The sequence below is a fragment of the Chiloscyllium plagiosum genome, unplaced genomic scaffold (genome assembly GCF_037043375.1).
Source record: "Chiloscyllium plagiosum isolate Xiang-an unplaced genomic scaffold, Cpla_swu_hap1 HiC_scaffold_27, whole genome shotgun sequence".
Classification (NCBI taxonomy): Eukaryota; Metazoa; Chordata; class Chondrichthyes; order Orectolobiformes; family Hemiscylliidae; genus Chiloscyllium; species Chiloscyllium plagiosum.
Genome location: NW_028270165.1, coordinates 61702365 through 61713435, shown reverse-complemented (window position 1 = coordinate 61713435; position 11071 = coordinate 61702365). Strand labels below are relative to the sequence as shown.

The 11071-nt window shown below is 46.8% G+C and overlaps 1 non-coding gene across 1 annotated transcript; it reads right to left on the bottom strand.

The window, feature by feature from the left end:
- Positions 1 to 10461: 10461 nt before the first annotated feature.
- Positions 10462 to 10535, bottom strand: trnan-guu (transfer RNA asparagine (anticodon GUU)). Its single transcript has one exon. It is a non-coding gene; the product is annotated as a tRNA-Asn (tRNA).
- Between the last annotated feature and the right edge of the window lie 536 nt (positions 10536 to 11071).

Below are 11071 nucleotides of genomic sequence, written 5' to 3'. Positions count from 1 at the left end.
CAAAGAGACAGCAAGATGCTGTGCTGGTGGGACAGAGCGAAATGGACACCGGAAACTGTTCCCTCAGGTAAATTCATATGAGTGTATTTGTGTGCAGCCTGTTCGGTGCTCAGAATTCGTCTGCACACAGCAATCCTGCAGAAAGACTTTTCGAACACGGGCGTCTGTTTATTTGCTGCGAACGGGCAGCAGTGAACATCTGAGCCCCAACTGTCCCAGATGAAGTTGAAAATGAGCCATTGTTTATCCCTCAGCCGCTCTGTCCCAGAGACAGGGAGAGGGACGGCATAAACGCGTGACGTCATTCCGCCGCAGCCTGAAGTCGTTCAGTCAATCATTTCCATGTGACTCTGTCACTATTATCTCTCCGAGGCGATTCGCAATCGGTGATATGTGTCCTAATCACTTGGAACTGTGTCTGTGTGGTGATGCTGCTTTCGAAATGCTGATCGTCCTGTCATTCACGTCTGAACCGGAGTGGGGAACTATTGCAGGGAATGAATACGACCGCAAATAATGTGGCTTTGCGGCTCAGTGGTTAACACTGCTGTCTCATAACGGGACCTGAATTCGATCCTACCCTTGTGCGGCTTGTTTATGTGGAGTTTGTTCAATCTCCTCGTGTCTGCGTGGGTTTGCTCTGGTGCTCCGGATTCCTTCTACAGTCGAAAGATGTGCAGTTTAGGTGTAGTGACCATGCTAAACTGCCCCATAGTGCCCAGAGGTCGGTAGGTTAGGCGCATCAGTCAGAAGTAAATGTCCGGTCTGGGCGGGTTACTCTTCGAAGGGTTGATTCGGACTTGTTGAGCAGGAGGGCCTGTTTCCGCAGTGTAGGGATTCGAATTCGAATTGTTTCAACTTCACCAGCTCATTCCCATTTCAGAGAGGGGTGTAAGGATTCAGTTCAGTGCAGACTGGCGGAAAGCAACTCAAATCTCCACAAGCACTTCCCCTCAATTGTGTAAGTTGGGCCAGTGTTTAGTGACATATTCAGTGCAGATGCTCGAAGATTTGGGAAGCAGAGGCAAAGGCAAGATATAGAACAGAGTACCGTTACAAAGGGAAGCAATAGCAGACGAGGGTTTTGATCGAGGGACATGAACCCAGCACCCTCCCGCTGCGACACTCTACTTTCCCCCGTGGAGTGTTTTCCATAGATCCCTTCAGCCTTTTGTCTGGAGTGTGGCAGCCACGTTCGAGACTGATGTCAAAGATCTCCACTGCTGTCGTGTAATATGCTATTGTGCAGACGTATGGAGGCTGTGTAAATATAAACTTATTTCTAAATTCCCACATTCTGTTGATCGAACTGTGATTTCACACTGAATCACAACATGTGTCACAGCGCAGACGGAGGCCATGTGGCCCACCTTCGATCTGCTGGTTCTACACTGTTAGTAAACGTGTGTCTCAATTCGTATTTCCGTGCCTTTTCCGTGTAAATCTGCACATCTGAACATGACCACCGAATTCCTTTTCGGGTCTATTGAATCTTCCTCTTTGTCAATGTCAGATAGGGATTTACTGACATTAACCACTCCCTGTACGAAAACGTTCTTCCTAATGTCACTTTTATTTCTTTCCCTCCTGACTTTAAAACTCTGCCGAATCGTTGTGGATCCTTTCAGGCGTGGGAGCATTTTCACAACATTATTTCCTGTGTCTAGGCCTCTCATGATTTGCAAGGCTTCTGTTCTCCGTGGAGAGCAGTCACAATTTTCCAATTTCGCTTCATTGCTGACATTCCTCAAACACTGCATCTCTGGCAAGTCAGAGTAGTAGAAGACCCAATGCGAGTTTCATACCCCTAGACCAACGAGCTAGATACCAGGTGCACCCCATCGCCCGTAACCCACCTCTTGAACTAGCTGAGACTTGCTCAGTGTGAAATACATTTGAGATTGCTCTTAGAATTGCAAGCGGCAAACAGTTTCCAGAACAGCTGCTTCTAATTCTGTATCCTTGCTGCTGTTTGTCCCGTCCCCAGGAACCGGGCTCTCGCCACTGTCAGATAATTCAACCGTTTTGTCTCTAAACATTTTTCTGATACCCAGGTGGCCAGTGACAAGTACTCCTCAACATAGGGTACAGAGAACAGGAGAAGACCACGAAGACCTCCACGAGTGTGTCACCTCAACCATGTGAAATATCCATGTGAAATATTTATGTTGCGTTTTTTGGGAAGCAAATGAGAAGGCGAGGTGCAGAACAGAGCGCCCTTCGACAGGAAAGCTGCTAAAGACGACATTACGTGAATAGGAGAGAATAGGACATGGCGGATTTCAGGCCCTAAAATCATAGAACTGTAGGTGGAGCTGTCGGGTCTTCAAGTGGAAAATGAGGCGTTGTTCTTCCAACTGGAGCCGAGCTTTGCTGGAACACTGCTACATGCCTGAGACTGAGATGTTGGCCAGGGAACAGGGTGGCATGTTAAAGTGGCGGGCAACCAGAAGCTCAGGGCCTTTTTTGCAGGCAGAATTGAGATGTTCTGCGAAACAGTCACCCAGTTTCTGCATCATGCTTCACTGTGAGCAGCGAATGCAGTAGACTAGGTTGTGGCAAATGTGCAGACAAAGTGCTGCTTGACCTGGCAGGTATGTTCGAGTCCTTGGATATTCAGGAGGGAGCAGGTAAATGGGCAGGTGTTACACATTCGGCGGTTGAAGTGGAAAGTGCCTTGGCACTATGGGAGGTGGGTGTGGGGTGTTGCGAGTGAAGGAAGAGTGGACCTGAGGTGTGAGCCCTGCCCATTTACTTCCTCTTATATATAAATCCGTGAAGTTGGAAGAAATTTCCACAGAATGATTCAGTACCACGTGACTCATGAACTAATTCGGATTCATGTTCCGGGGACAGCATCATTATTGTGTCACGGCAGCTGCAGGCCATCACCGGGGGCTCGCTCTATGACGTCACGGTACGGCTGGAAGCCCCGGGACAGTTTATCAAAGATAACTCCCGGTGGGTCAGCGCAACCCTTCTTCGGGAAGCACTGGGATGGCCAACCACTACCAGTTAACATGGGGAACACATCTCCACATTCCGCAGCCTCGAGGCAAACTTCCCGTCCTTCCACTTAAAGTTCAAGAGCCGTCAAACCGAAATTTCCCAGGTAAGTTTGGAAGAATTTTTTCCAGGTGTTCGCAAAGTATATCTATGAGTATTTTGTTAAAGTTTGAATTTTGCGAGTGTTGAAATTTTGTGCTTTTGAGCGAAATCACAGTTCGAAAAAACAGAATGTGGGAATTTAGACAGAGATTATATTTGCTTGTCGGCGATATGTCTGCGGGTGCGTGATGGGAGCATCACCCAGAAGGGAAACCATCTCTCCTATTCACTCAATGTCCTCTTTAGCAGCTTTCCCGTATAACGGCGCACTGTTCTACACCTCGCCTTCTCATCTGCTTCCCAAAACACTTCGACATAAATATTTCACATTGATACACAGGCCCAATGCGCACAGTTGAGATGACACCCTCGTGGAGGTCTGCGTGAAATTCTCCAGTTCTCTGTTGAGGAGGGCAATGCTTGTCACTAGTCACTCAGGTGTCAGAGAAAAGTTTGCAAACAAAACGGCTTAATATTTTGCCTGTAGAGAGGGGCCGGTTCCTGGAGACGAGACAAAGGACAGCAGGGAGACAGAATGAGAAGCAGCTGCTCTGGAAATTCTTTGCCTGACCGCATTAAAAACAGAAAACTTCGCAACTGGAGGGAGAACAGCAAACAGACCGCCCCGGGGCGGGCTTGAAACATCAACCTTGAAATTAACAGCCGAACGCGCTGACCAATCGCGCCACAGAGACAAGGAGCCACGCCCCCTTCCCGATCGCTTAGGGGAGGCTATGAGTGAATTCATAATTCAGTTTGCCCCGCCTAGAATTACAATTGTCGTCTATCAGTTTTGGTTTTCCATAATAAAGCCTGGGACATTCATTGTGGAGACACCGGGGACAGTCTCCAGACACATCCATGTCACGAGGAACTAGCTTTCTTACTTCGCGGCAGTCGCCCTTCGAGCCTTTCAGTGTTTTGCCTGTTCCCGAGTTCTCTCATTGGCTCGGAGGCGAGAACGGGTTTGAATTCCTGATGTGCAGGAACGAAAATTCTTTCAATGTCTCAGATCAGTTCATGTCCCGAGAACATCAGAGTCAATCTTCCCGCCTCTTCAACAAGGGCACGGTGTCTGCACTGTCTCTGCTCAGTCGGACAGTTCATCTTTCATTCTCCTCTAAATCCGCTTCCCAAAGAGTTTCTAAAGATTCACAAAGCTGGAGACTGGGATTTCTGTTTTGCTTCTTGAACATTTTTCCATTTCCTAACTGAAAATATTTTGCCAAAATCTCTTCCCAATTGTACGCCTTGCGTCATGTCCAGGGATGAGGAATTTCAATTTTGGGGAGACATTCCCAAGGTTGGGAATGTTCACTTTGGAGCAAAGAAGGTTAACTGGAGATTTCCTGGGGCTGTTGGTAATGATGGGAGAAGAAGCGATGGGAATGGGCAGATTAATGATCAGAAGAATCAATTGCCACTGACCAGAGTCAGTTACCAGAGGACAGGGATTGAAGTTCTTGAATGAAAAGTAGCACTTGTGCCTCATAAACACAGAGAATACTGCAGAAAGCCAACAGGTCGAGCAGCATCTGTGGAAAGGTGAACAGAGCTGACGTTGTGAGGCTGGTACGTTGTTTGTTCAGAACCCGAGGTTCCTGCATGGCAATCAATTCCCAGACATGAGAAAACGGGACTTTATTGAGACGGGTTGTGTGAAGTTTGAGCGATAATGCAACCAACAAGAAGTCATTTAAATTCGCCAGCGAAGAAAGCATAGTCAGCAGGTTACCACCCTGAGCGGGGGAGCCCCAAAGGATCTCTACGCCAACACCTTAAGTGTTCGGCCACAACTACACGCCCAAAGTTGTGGTCTAAAATTTCTCATGGAATGGTTCTAACAGGAAAGGTGAGTACTGGGCTTTTCCTGTCCGTGCCATAGCCCCAACGTATCCTGTTCCCCTGGATTTAATCAGGACAGAGGAGGCTGATGGGAGATCGAATTGAATTACACACATTAATGAGAGATAGAGCGGAAGGGAAGGATCCATTTCCATGCGTAGAGAGATTAATAATCAGGGCCGAAAATAAGGAGCCACTTCAAGAAATTTGGGGTCATTCAGCAAAGCTAATGTAGAACTGATCACAGAAAATTGTGATGAAAGTCCCTCGAGTTATTTTGATGAGAAGTGTTGATGATGCTAATACAATCGGTAGGATGAACGTAGATTGGTAAATGCTTTTGGTGCCAGTTCTGTTCTAGCCCTGTGAGCGAAACCTGGATCTGAAGGAATAAAAGGGGCATTAACAACATCGATCTGAAATTGGATACGTGACAAGAAACAGAGCCATCATTAACAGTTGGCTTTTGAACTGGAAAAGCTTTCTCGTGAAATTAGCTGGAGGCTTGAGGTATGCAAGGTCAAGATAATTTAGGTAAAACACGGAAACGCTATCCTCATTAGCAGACAGTGAAAGGATTACAAGACGCAACTTAAACATTTTCGATAAGTGATACAGGGGACTGGGAAGATAAGTATTATAAACTGTGAACAACAAAGTTCTTGAGCACAACACTTACATTCAAAGACCGAAAACATCCAGGTCCTGATTAATCAGATTGTATTGTGGTGCTTTTCTGCAAAACATCCACTTGCAATGTCCTACAAAAGAGTGACAAAACCCTTCCCTGTCAGTCCAGTATAGAAAATCCGAAGGGATGAACGTTTGCTGATTTTCTGAACATTTACAAAGCTAAGACTGGGATTTGGTGATTGTTTCCTTTCCACTCCCAGGAGCCGCAATGGTTGAGGCGGTGAGTTGGGGAAATTAAAATGTGCCCGTGAGCAGCGTGTGGGGCTATTTCAGCTTCCCCTCATCTGATAGCGCTGTGACTTGACTCCGATGTTCTCGGGGACACTTACTGACGCGAGACAGTGAAAAGATTCTCATTCCCGCAGATCGGGAATTCAAACCGTATGCCGGCTTCAGGACAATGAGAAAGATTAATTAGGGGTGTGTGAAGAAGCTGTGAGCTGCATTTCAAACAGGTGGGTGGAGTCAGATGCGTCATCCATTGCGCCCCTGGCACTGTGCGAATCTTACGGCACCATGCTGCAGAGCTCTGACGTTAACACGGACATGCGCAGCAATGTTAACATTCACAAGGTGAACAACCAAAGATAATCACCGTCACTGATTCCCCGCCACAGGGCCAACTTTGTGAAGCAGTATCTTTCACTGGCAAAGGAAACACCCTTGTCCTCAGGTGCCTGCTTCATTTCGATCACGATTTCAAGCCCCTCACTGTTCTAATCTCATTTCCAAACACTTTGCTCATAGCCTCAAATGAAGCTCTGCGGGTATCTGCTTGTTCCACCCGAACAGGCAGTGGGTTGCAGATTCCCACCAGTCCCAATGTGAGTGAAATATTTTTCCCCCTCCACTGATTTGAATCTTAAAGAAGAAGCCGGGGAGCAAGCTCCCTCTCTTTTCGACGACATTTCTCATTTTGTAGTCGGCAGGGTTCACACCTGCGTGGGGAGACCGCAATGGATTTCAAGTCCATCGCATTAACCAGTCGGCCCACGAATACAGAACCACACTGACAACTTCACTTCCCAGATCTGTCTGCCTGTGGAGCTGAGAAAGAGTGAATCATCGCAGAGTTTGTTTGAATCCAATCACTTCACAGTGATTCGAAAGGGTTAAATATCTGTACATGGCGAGTCGAGGTGTTTCATCCCAAAAGGTGAAATTAACTTTCTGTTAAAAACAAAACGAGAAATTGCAGGAGGAACTCAGCAGGTCAGGCAACATCTGTGGAAAGAGAATCAGAGACAACATTTGAGAATCCCGTTTTCTCCAGCAGTTTCTCTTTTTGTCTCGGACTCTCAGCATCCGCAGTCCTTTACGTTAGAGATTAAATAAATTTTGAAACCCCTTTGTGATCCCTCAGTGGAGAAGATTTCCGTTTGGGGAACATTTTCCTTATCCCATTTAAAACAAGCAACTGCGCTGCTGGAAGGAGAACAATAAACACGCCGCCCTTGGGTGGGGTAGAAACACCAACCTTTCAGTTAACAGCCGAACGCGCTGACCAATTGCGCCACAGAGACAGGCAGCAACAGGGGCTGCATCATCGCTTAGGGGAGGCTATTAGCGAATTCATGATTCATCCTGTTCCGCCTCGAATTACAATTGTCGTCGATCAGTTTTGGTTTTCCATAATAAGGCCTGGGACATTCATTGTGGAGATACCGGGGACAGTCTTCAGACACATCCATGTCACTCGGACCTAGCTTTCTAACTCCGGGGCCGTCGCCCTTCGAGCCTTTCAGTGTTTTGCCTGTTCCCGAGTTCTCTCATTGCCTCGGAGGCGAGAAGGGGTTTGATTTCCTGATGTGCAGGAATGACAATTCTTTCAATGTCTCAGATCAGTTCATGTCCCCAGAACATTAGAGTCAATCTCCCGGCCTCTTCAACAAGAGGACGGTGTCTGCACTGTCTCTGCTCAGTCGGACAGTTCATCTTTCATTCTCCTCTAAATCCGCTTCCCAAAGAGTTTCTAAAGATTCACAAAGCTGGAGACTGGGATTTCTGTTTTGCTTCTTGAACATTTTTCCATTTCCTAACTGACAATATTTTGCCAAAATCTCTTCCCAATTGTACGCCTTGCATCATGTCCAGGGATGAGGTATTTCCATTTTGGGGAGACATTCCCAAGGTTGGGAATGTTCGCTTTGGAGCAAAGAAGGTAAACTGGAGATTTCCTGTGGCTGTTGGTAATGATGGGAGAAGAAGCGGTGGAAATGGGCTGATTAATGATCAGAAGAATCAATTGCCACTGACCAGAGTCAGTTCCCAGAGGACAGGGATTGAAGTTCTTGAATGAAAAGCAGCACTTGTGCCTAATAAACACAGAGAACACTGCAGAAAGTCAACAGGTCGAGCAGCATCTGTGGAAAGGTAAACAGAGCTGACGTTGTGAGGCTGGTACGTTGTTTGTTCAGAACCGAGTTTCCTGCATGGCAATCAATTCCCAGACATGAGAAAACGGGACTTTATTGAGACGGGTTTTGTGAAGTTTGAGCGATAATGCAACCAACAGGAAGTCATTTAAATTCGCCAGCGAAGAAAGCATAGTCAGCAGGTTACCACCCTGAGCGGGGGAGCCCCAAAGGATCTCTACGCCAACACCTTAAGTGTTCGGCCACAACTACACGCCCAAAGATGTGGTCTAAACTTTCTCATGGAATGGTTCTAACAGGAAAGGTGAGTACTGGGCTTGTCCTGTCCGCGCCATAGCCCCAACGTATCCTGTTCCCCTGGATTTGATCAGGACAGAGGAGGCTGATGGGAGATCGAACTGAACTACACATTGATGAGAGATAGAGCGGGTGGGAAGGATCCATTCCCATGCGTAGAGAGATTAATAATCAGGGCCGAAAATAAGGAGCCACTTCAAGACATTTGGGGTTTAAAGAGCAAAGCTAATGTAGAACTGATCACAGAAAATTGTGATGAAAGTCTCTCGAGTTATTTTGGTGAGAAGTGTTGATGATGCTAATACAATCGGTAGGATGAACGTAGATTGGTAAATGTATTTAGTGACAATTCTGTTCTGGCCCTATGAGCGAAACCTGGATCTGAAGGAATAAAATGGACAATAACAACATCGATCTGAAATTGGATACGTGACAAGAAGCAGAGCCATCATTAACAGTTGGCTTTTGAACTGGAAAAGCTTTCTCGTGAAATTAGCTGGAGGCTTGAGGTATGCAAGGTCAAGATAATTTAGGTAAAACACGGAAACGCTATCCTCATTAGCAGACAGTGAAAGGATTACAAGACGCAACTTAAACATTTTCGATAAGTGATACAGGGGACTGGGAAGATAAGTATTATAAACTGTGAACAACAAAGTTCTTGAGCACAACACTTACATTCAAAGACCGAGAACATCCAGGTCCTGATTAATCAGATTGCATTGTGGTGCTTTTCTGCAAACATCCACTTACAATGTCCTACAAAAGACTGACAAAACCCATCCCTCTCAGCCCAGGATAGAAAATCCGAAGGGATGACCGTTTGCTGATTTCCTGAAGATTCACAAAGCTAAGACTGGGTTTTGGTGATTGTTTCCTTTCCACTCCCAGGAGCCGCAGTGGTTGAGGCGGTGAGTTGGGGAAAGTAAAATGTGCCCGTGAGCAGCGTGTGGGGCTATTTCAGCTTCCCGTCCTCTGACAGCGCTGTGACTTGACTCCGATGTTCTCAGGGTCATTGACTGACGCGAGACAGTGAAAAGAGTCTCGTTCCTGCAGATCAAGAATTCAAACCGTATGCCGGCTTCAGGACAATGAGAAAGATTAATTGGGGTGTATGAAGAAGCTTTGAGCTGCATTTCAAACAGGTGGGTGGAGTCAGATGCGTCATCCATTGCGCCGCGGCCCTGTGCGTATCTAACGCCAGCATGCTGCAGAGTTCTGAAGTTAACACGGACATGCGCAGCAATGGGAACATTCACAAGGTGAACAGCCAAAGATCATCACCGTCACTGATTCCCTTTAAGGCCCAACCTTGTGAAGCAGTATCTTTCACTGGCAAAGGAAACACCCTTGTCCTCAGGTGCCTGCTTCATTTCGATCACGATTTCAAGCCTCTCACTGTTCTAGTCTCATTTCCAAACACTTTGCTCATAGCCTCAAACGAAGCTCGCGGGTATCTGCTTGTTGCACCCGAACAGGCAGTGGGTTGCAGATACCCACCAGTCCCAATGTGAGTGAAATACGTTTCCCCTTCCACTGATTTGAATCTTAAAGAAGAAGCCGGGGAGCAAGCTCCCTTTCTTTTCGACGACATTTCTCATTTTGTAGTCGGCTGGGCTCACACCTGCGTGGGGAAACCGCAATGGATTTCAAGTCCATCGCATGAACCACTCGGCCCACGAATACAGAACCACACTGACAACTTCACTTCCCAGGTCTGTCTGCCTGTGGAGCTGAGAAAGAGTGAATCATCGCAGAGTTTGTTTGAATCCAATCACTTCACAGTGATTCTAAAGGGTTAAATATCTGCACATGGCGAGTCTAGGTGTTTCATCCCAAAAGGTGAAATGAACTTTCCGTTAAAAACAAAACGAGAAATTGCAGGAGGAACTCAGCAGGTCAGGCAACATCTGTGGGAAGAGAATCAGAGACAACATTTCAAAATTCTGTTTTCTCCGACAGGTACTGTCAAACCTGCCGAGTTTCTCTTTTTGTCTCGGCTTCTCAGCATCCGCAGTCCCTTACGTTAGACATGAATTCAATTCAGAAACCCCTTTGAAGAGAGGATTTCCGTTTGGTGAACATTTTCCTGACCCCATTAAAAGCGTTCAGCTTCAAAGCCAGGGAAAACTAGCGAACACCCCGCCCCTGGGTGGGCTCGAACCACCAACCTTTCAGTTAACAGCCGAACGCGCTGACCAATTGCGCCACAGAGACAGGCGCTGGCGAGGGCTGCACCATCGCTTAGATGAGGCTATTAGTGAATTCATAATTCAGACTCCCCGCCTCGAATTACAATTGTTGTCTCCCGCGCAGTCTTGCGAGAGATCCCGGCTTTCTTAACTCGACTTGTGCAAAAATGCCCGATTAAACTTCTCAAAAAGAACCTCCGTGAAACGAGGCTGGGGTCCCTGTAGAACGAACTGGACAGGAAGTGAAATGATTGGAGATAGCATTGAACAGGTTGACGTGTTTACTTCCCTAATTTTCTTATCCCTCTGCTAATTGGCACGTGGCTTGGGCAGTAATGTTATTACACACACTGAAGCAGTGGGATTTGAACCTGAGCCTCAGGGCTCTATGGGAGACTACAGCTGCACCACAAAAAAACTCTAGTAAATAGGTCCACTTCTGTTGAATGAGAGGAAACAGCTTCCTCCTCAACATGATACACGACCACTGTACCCTCCGTGCCAATTACAATAAATTGAGCCGCCTCCTGTTGAATGAATGAGTGGGAACCCCTCTCTGAG